This window comes from Megascapheus bottae, unplaced genomic scaffold, assembly GCF_031878675.1.
Source record: "Megascapheus bottae isolate mThoBot1 unplaced genomic scaffold, mThoBot2.hap1 HAP1_SCAFFOLD_162, whole genome shotgun sequence".
Taxonomy (NCBI): Eukaryota; Metazoa; Chordata; class Mammalia; order Rodentia; family Geomyidae; genus Megascapheus; species Megascapheus bottae.
Window position 1 is genome coordinate 55,194 of NW_028327429.1, and position 6,854 is coordinate 62,047.

The window sequence follows — 6,854 nt, forward strand, 5'->3', positions numbered from 1 at the left end:
CTCTGCAGCAGCAGCCTAACTGGGATCAGGGTCTGGGCTGGTTCCTGAGGCCAGTCAGGTGAGTGACTTGGGGCAGAGAGGCCAGGGACGCTCCATCCACATCCCCGGCAATGGTTTTACTACTTCACCTCCTCATGTCTGTGTACTCAGAGAAGGCTTTGGAAGGGTCAGTGCTTCTTCTTCTTCTTCTTCTTCTTCTTCTTCTTCTTCTTCTTCTTCTTCTTCTTCTTCTTCTTCTTCTTCTTCCTGTTATTATTAATGCCGGATGGGGTAAACTGAGGCACCTAGGACAGAGATTTATCCACTCGACAGAGATAGAATTAGAACCCAGGGCCCTTGATAACCAATCCAGAAATGTTGCTTCGAATTACCAGACTTTATTTAGTCTTCTTTTTTTCTGGTGCCTACTTGTGTCTCCTTACCTGCTCAAGCATTCTCATTCTGGGAAGCACCCTGTCTGCATGTCTGTATCCAGGGGGTGATGCTTTGGTAGGACTTGTTCCCTCTTCACCTCTGCTCCCCACCATCACCCCCAACTGCTGATTCTGGTATTTCTTCTCAGGCAATCTGTTTTACAATTTACCTGCTCCCCTCACCCTCAGCAGCTTTCCCCTTACTATTTCTTTGTCGAGTCCTGTGGATTCCTTGGGGAGTGAATGCAGTGAACTTCTTGGAGCTTCAGATCCCTTGCATGGAGTGAAACATGAATTTCTGGTTCCTGAGGAACTTGTCACTTTTGAATCTTCAGAAGTAGACGTGTCCCAGTGGAGGGATCCCCAAAACGTTCCGGAGTTTCAGTTCCCTGAGGGTAGAATACCCCGTGCCTTCCTTTCCTCCTCTGAACTAATGGGACTTGGTTGGTTTTGTTTTGTTTTGTTGCCACTTCTGGGCAGTGAACTGAGGGCCTGAACACTGTCCTTGATCTTTCTCAAGGCTAGAGCTCTACCACTTGAGCCTCAGCACCACTGCCAGCTTTTTTCTATGTATGTGGTAATGAGGACTTGAATCCTGGTCTTTGTGCATGCTAGGCAAGTACTCTCCCAAACTCCTGGCCCCAGGACATGGTATTTCTTGTACTACATACAAATGATCCTGGTCAGAATTGTGCCTCTTTGAAACTCACTCATAAACCTGCACATGTGTACATGCATTTGTACTAAATTAGTATTTTCTTCCTTCATGTGTGTATGAGTATTCAGATCCTGGTTCTTGAGCTCAGGATCTGTGCGCTGACCTTTAGAAATTTTCACTCATGGCTGGCACCCAACTTCTGGCTTTTTGGTGGTTCATTGGAGATAAAAGACTTACAGCATTAACTGCTTGGGCAGGCTTAGAACCAGGATTCTCAGATCTCAGTCCCTTGTGTGAATCACTGGCACCTGGCTTGGACTAGTATTTTCCTGCTCCATCACATTACTTCAAATCTCTCATCTTCTGGCAAGTATATGGCATGCTTGAATTGCTTTGTATAGTGGGACATTTCAGATTTGTTTATGGGGTTGTGTATCAGGATCAGACTTGAGTGAGTATTGGCTGTCCTGAAGGGAAGAGGCTGACTTTGAGGTTGATGGTTTTCTTTTCTCCTCAGTATCAGGCTGTTATCTGTTTTGGCATCTTGAGCACAGAGGGTTCTTTGTCACAGAGCTAAACCATAGGGGAGTAAAAATTCTACCAAGTTGTTACAAACTGCCAGGAGGAGTCAGCTTGATCTATATGTATATGTTTGTGAGTCATAGGGCTTGACTTCTGGCCTGGGCATTTTCCCTGAGCTCTTCAGCTCAAGACTACCACCCTACCCCTAGGCCTGTGGTTGTCCCTGATCTCTTCAACTCAAGGCTACCACCTTACCTCTGGAGCCAAAGTCCCACTTCCTGTTTTCTAGTGCTTAATTAGAGATAAAAGTCTCACAGTCTGTGCCCTAGGGTGGCTTTAAACCTCCGTCCTCAGATCTCCACCTCCTGAGCATCTAAGATTACAGGCGTGAGCCCACACACCCAGCTTTATGGTAGATCCTTACTGTTCTGAAACTGAAGAACATTAGAACACTTCTTTCCTCAACCCAAGGTTCAAATCTTGATAGCCAGCCTAACCTTTCTCCTCTCTATATCTTGTGTGTGTGTTTCTTTCCTGAATCTCTTTCCTCAAGTGTTCTGGATGCCAGGACTGTATCCTCAGCTCTGCTGTGGATTTGCTGTGTGTGTTCATCATCAACCATTTCTGTATCTAGACCTTAATTTCTCTATCTGTAGACTATGATTAAAGGAGAGAAGAGCCATTAGTGCCTTGGCTGGCTTTGAACCTTGATCCTCAGATCTCAGCTTTCTCAGTAGCAAGGATTACAGATGTGAGCCACAGTGGCCGGCAATTCTTTCTTTTTTTTTGTGGGTCATGGGGCTTGAACTGGCCTGGATGCTGTCCTTGAGCTCTTCAGATCAAGACTACCATCCTACCCTTGAGCCAAGCCTCACATGCCATTTTCTAGAGATTAATTGGAGATAAGAGTCTCAAGTCCTCAGTCTGGACTCAAGCCACAGCACCAACAGCACAAAATAATACAACAAGAAAACACAACAACACAAAACAACAACAACCAAAAACACTTAGAGGAAAGGCAGAATTCAAACACTAGTCACCAAAAACTCCTTAACATTTTATATATGGATTTTTGGAGTGTCTAAGAAATTCATTGGTAGATTTTGTGAAATCTTAATTGACACAAGGATTGTGCCTTATGTCTACTTAACAATCCTGTGATTTTATTTCAGTGTATATATTAAGTGTACATGAGAGCAGTGGAAAAAAGACCAGGAATTTAGTTTAGTTGCTGCAAATACTTTTTTTTTCTTCCTCCCTTTGGTCATGGGGCTTGAATTGTGGACCTGGATGCTGTCCCTGAGCTTTTCAACTTCAGGCTTGTGGAACACCACTTTGAGCCACAGTGCCACTTCTGGGTTTTTGTGGTTAAAAAGGGATGAGTCATGGATTTCCATGCTGAAGCTGGCATTGAATCGTGATCCTCATATCTCAGTTTCCCTCATTCGTAGCTAGAATTATAGATGTGAGCCACCTCACCTGGCATGCAAAGCATCTTGGTGGGGCAAAGGGAGGATCCTGGGACTTGAACTCAGCCTGGTCACAGTCCCTGAGTTCTTCAGCTCAAAACTTCTGCAATACCCTTGAGTCAAGCCCCATTTTCTGTTTTCTAGAGCTTAATTGGAGATAAGAGTTTCAGGTCCTTTTTTGCCCAGGCTGGTTTTGAACCTTGATTCTCAGATCTCAGCCTTCTGAGTAGCTAGGATTTAAAATACCTAAAGTAAGAGTGTGGAGAAGTTCAATAAATAAATAAATAAATAAATAAATAAATAAATAAAAACAACACAGACTTATAACATCAATTACATTATTAGAAGCATAAATTAAAAAATCAACTCATCTAATGCTCATGAAACATTTCCATTTTCTAGTTGGTTTCACAGTGTTTCAGGAGACAAACCGAGATTTTTTTTAAAGAAGAACCTCGACTTACCTCCCGCAACTGTGAGAGAAAATTCCCCAGGCATCTCAATACTCCTGGACCTAGGGTATGGCATTGGTTTAACCTCTATAACAAGCCTACATCACAGCACATTGTGGGAATTGTAGTCTCCTTTGGAGTGCAAATCCTCTAATTGTGCTGTTTTTTTTGGGGGGGATGGCAAATAGGAGGATCCGTCTCCACTGTCGTTTTTCGCCATTTTCAAGACCTGGTTTCTCTCCCTTTGCCTTGCTCCTGGAAGTGCTCTAAAGTACAGTTTTGCCTTCTGTAGGTCAGAGCTCCAAGCCAAGTGCCCAGGATGTCTTCAGTGGACCTTGGGAGCTGTGACTTGAAGGGATCTCAGGCTACAGAACCAATGTCAGGTATGAACCACGAACTGGGCTCAGGAACAGCATTTACACATGGAAGGTAAATGCTGTTCCTCCAGTCTGAGGTGGAGGATTTGAGTGGGATTCATAAGTTTGTGCTGCTATTAGCCTTAGCCTAAGTGCCTCCAGATCGCAGAAACTGGCTCCTGAAGCTCCTAGAGCATGTTGGTGGTTCTCTAGCCTAGGAGAACAGGAGCTATGCATTTATATTCCATGACTGAGTGATTCTGCTGTTAACCCACTGACCTTCTTATTCCCTTTGCCTAGCTGTAAGATAAGCACTTTAAAAATTGTAGCAAAATTGTGACGTGTGTGTGCCTGCCTCGAGTATTATTATAATTACTTTTCACGGGGCAGATTTGTTTCCCTAAAGGAGATTCTGGTCTGCTACTGCCATGTTATCCTTCTTGATTTTTTTTGTTGTTGTTTATTTGTTTTTTTTTTCCAGTCCTGAGCTTTCAGTAGGCTTTTATAGTCCTCATTGAATAATTCCTTACTTCTTTGGTTGTGTATATTCCTAACTGTGTAATTCTTTTTGGGTCTGTTGTGAATGGGATTATTTTCTTGATTTGGCCTTCTGTTTGTTTATTGATGGTGTACAAGAAGGCTACTGACTTCTGAAGGTTAATTTTGTATCCTGCCTCTTTGCTAAAGTAGTTTATTAATTCTAGAAATTTGGTAGTAGAGTTTGTTGGGTCACTCAAGTAGAGGATCATGCCATCTGCGAATAGGGATAGTTTAATTTCTTCTTTCCCTATGTGGAACCCTTTGATGTCCTTTTCTTGCCTTATTGCTCTGGCTAAGGGTTCCAGCACTGTATTGAAGAGAAGTGGAGATGGTGGGCATCCCTGTGTATTTCCTGATTTAAAGGTGAATGGTTCCAGTCTTTCACCATTTATTATAATACTGGCTGTAGGTTTTTTCATATATGGCTTTCACTATTTTGAGGAATGTACCTCTTATTCCTATTTTTTCTAGTACTTTCAACATGAATGGATGTTGTATTTTGTCAAATGCCTTCTCTACTTCCAAAGAGAGTATCATATGATTCTTATCCTTAGCTCTATTGATGTGATGTATTACATTGATTGACTTGCGAATGTTAAACCAGCCTTGCATCTGTGGGATGAAGCCTACTTGATCATAGTGTATGATGTTTTAAATTTGTTTCTGGATTCTCTTCGCTAATAGTTTATTGAGGAGTTTGGTGTCTGTGTTCATTAGAGAGATAGGTCTGTAGTTTTCTTTTTTTGTTGGGTCTTTCCCTGGTTTGGGGATGAGAGTGATATTAGCATCATAAAATGAGTTTGGTATTGCTCATTCTGTTTCTATTTCTCGGAAGAGTTTCAAGAGTATAGGTGTTACTTCATCTTTAAACATCTTGTATTATTCTGCAGTGAATCCATCTGGCCCTGGGCTCTTTTTGGTTGGCATTTCCCTGATTGCTTCCACAATTTCGTTGTAAGAGATTGGTTTGTTCAATTTGTTTACCTCATCGTTATTCAGCGTGGGTAGCCCATATTTATTTAAGAAATCATCCATTTCTACTAGATTTTCTTGTTTCTTTGAATATAGGCCCTGGTAGTACCTATTCATTATGGACTGAATTTCTTGGGAATCAGTTGTGATTGTTCCCGTGGAGCCTCTAATGTTGTTTGAGTCTCCCCTTTCCTTTTTTTGATTAATCTTGCCAGGGGTCTGTCTATTTTGTTGACTCTTTCAAAGAACGACTTTTTGATTTATCAATTTTGTGTATAGTAGATCTTATTTCAATCTCTGATATTTCTGATTTTATTTTTGTTATTTCTGTCCTTCTAGTTGTTTTAGAATTAACTTTTTTTTGCTCCTCTATGTGTTTCAGGGTTTTTTTAGATTATTTACATGCTCTTCTTCTGTCTTTTTAATATGTGCTTAGTGCGATAACTTTGCCTCTTAGAACTGCCTTTGCTGTGTCCCATAAGTTCCTTTGTGATGTTTCTTGATTGTCATTACATTTAAGGAAATTTTTAATTTCATTTCTGATCTGATCTGTTACCCAGGAGTTATTCAGAAGTGAGTTGTTCAGTTTCTAAGTAATTGAATGTTTTTTTTACTTTGACTGCATTGTTTAGAATTAGTCTGACTCCACTGTGGTCTGATAGAATGCACGGGATTATATCAGTCCTCTTGTATCTGCTTAAGTTTTCTGTGTGAACTATTATATGATCTATTTTGGAGTGTGTTCCATTTGCTGCTGAGAAAAATATAAAAAGTTTCACCGTTGGTTGGAAGACTGTGTATATGTGTTAAGCCCAACTCGGCTATGGTGTCGTTTAAGTCAACAATATCTTTGCTTAACTTTTGTTGAGTTGACCTGTCATGTGTTGAGAGTGGTGTATTGAGGTCTCCCACTATGATTGTGTTTGAGTCTATCTTGTTCTGTAATTCTAAGAGAGTTTGAATTTGGGTGCTCCCATGTTGGGGGAATAAATGTTTATAACTGTAATATTATGGGCATGGATTGTACCCTTTACTAATATGTAATGGCAGTCTCTATCTTTCTGTACTGATTTTACTGAGAAGTTAATTTTGTCAGAGATTAAGATTGCTAATCCTGCTTTTTTGCTTGGTTCATTCGAGTGGAAAATTTGTTCCCATCCTTTCACTTGGAATTTGTTTCTGTCTTTGGCAGTGAGGTGGGTCTCTTGGAGGAAACATATAGATTGGTGGCGTTTCTTAATCCAGTCTGCTGTTCTGTGTCTTTTGATTGGATTGTTTAGCCCATTCACATTTAGGGAAATTATAGAGAAGTGGTCAGTGTCCATTGTCATTATTTATTTTCACTTCTCAGTTTCTTTCTCTGTCTTTCCCCCCATTTTGTGTTTAGTGAATTATAGATTTTCGCTTCTTGATGGGGGTTTTGATGTCCTACAATTTGTTCTCGATTAACTAATATTTTTTGTAATGCTGGT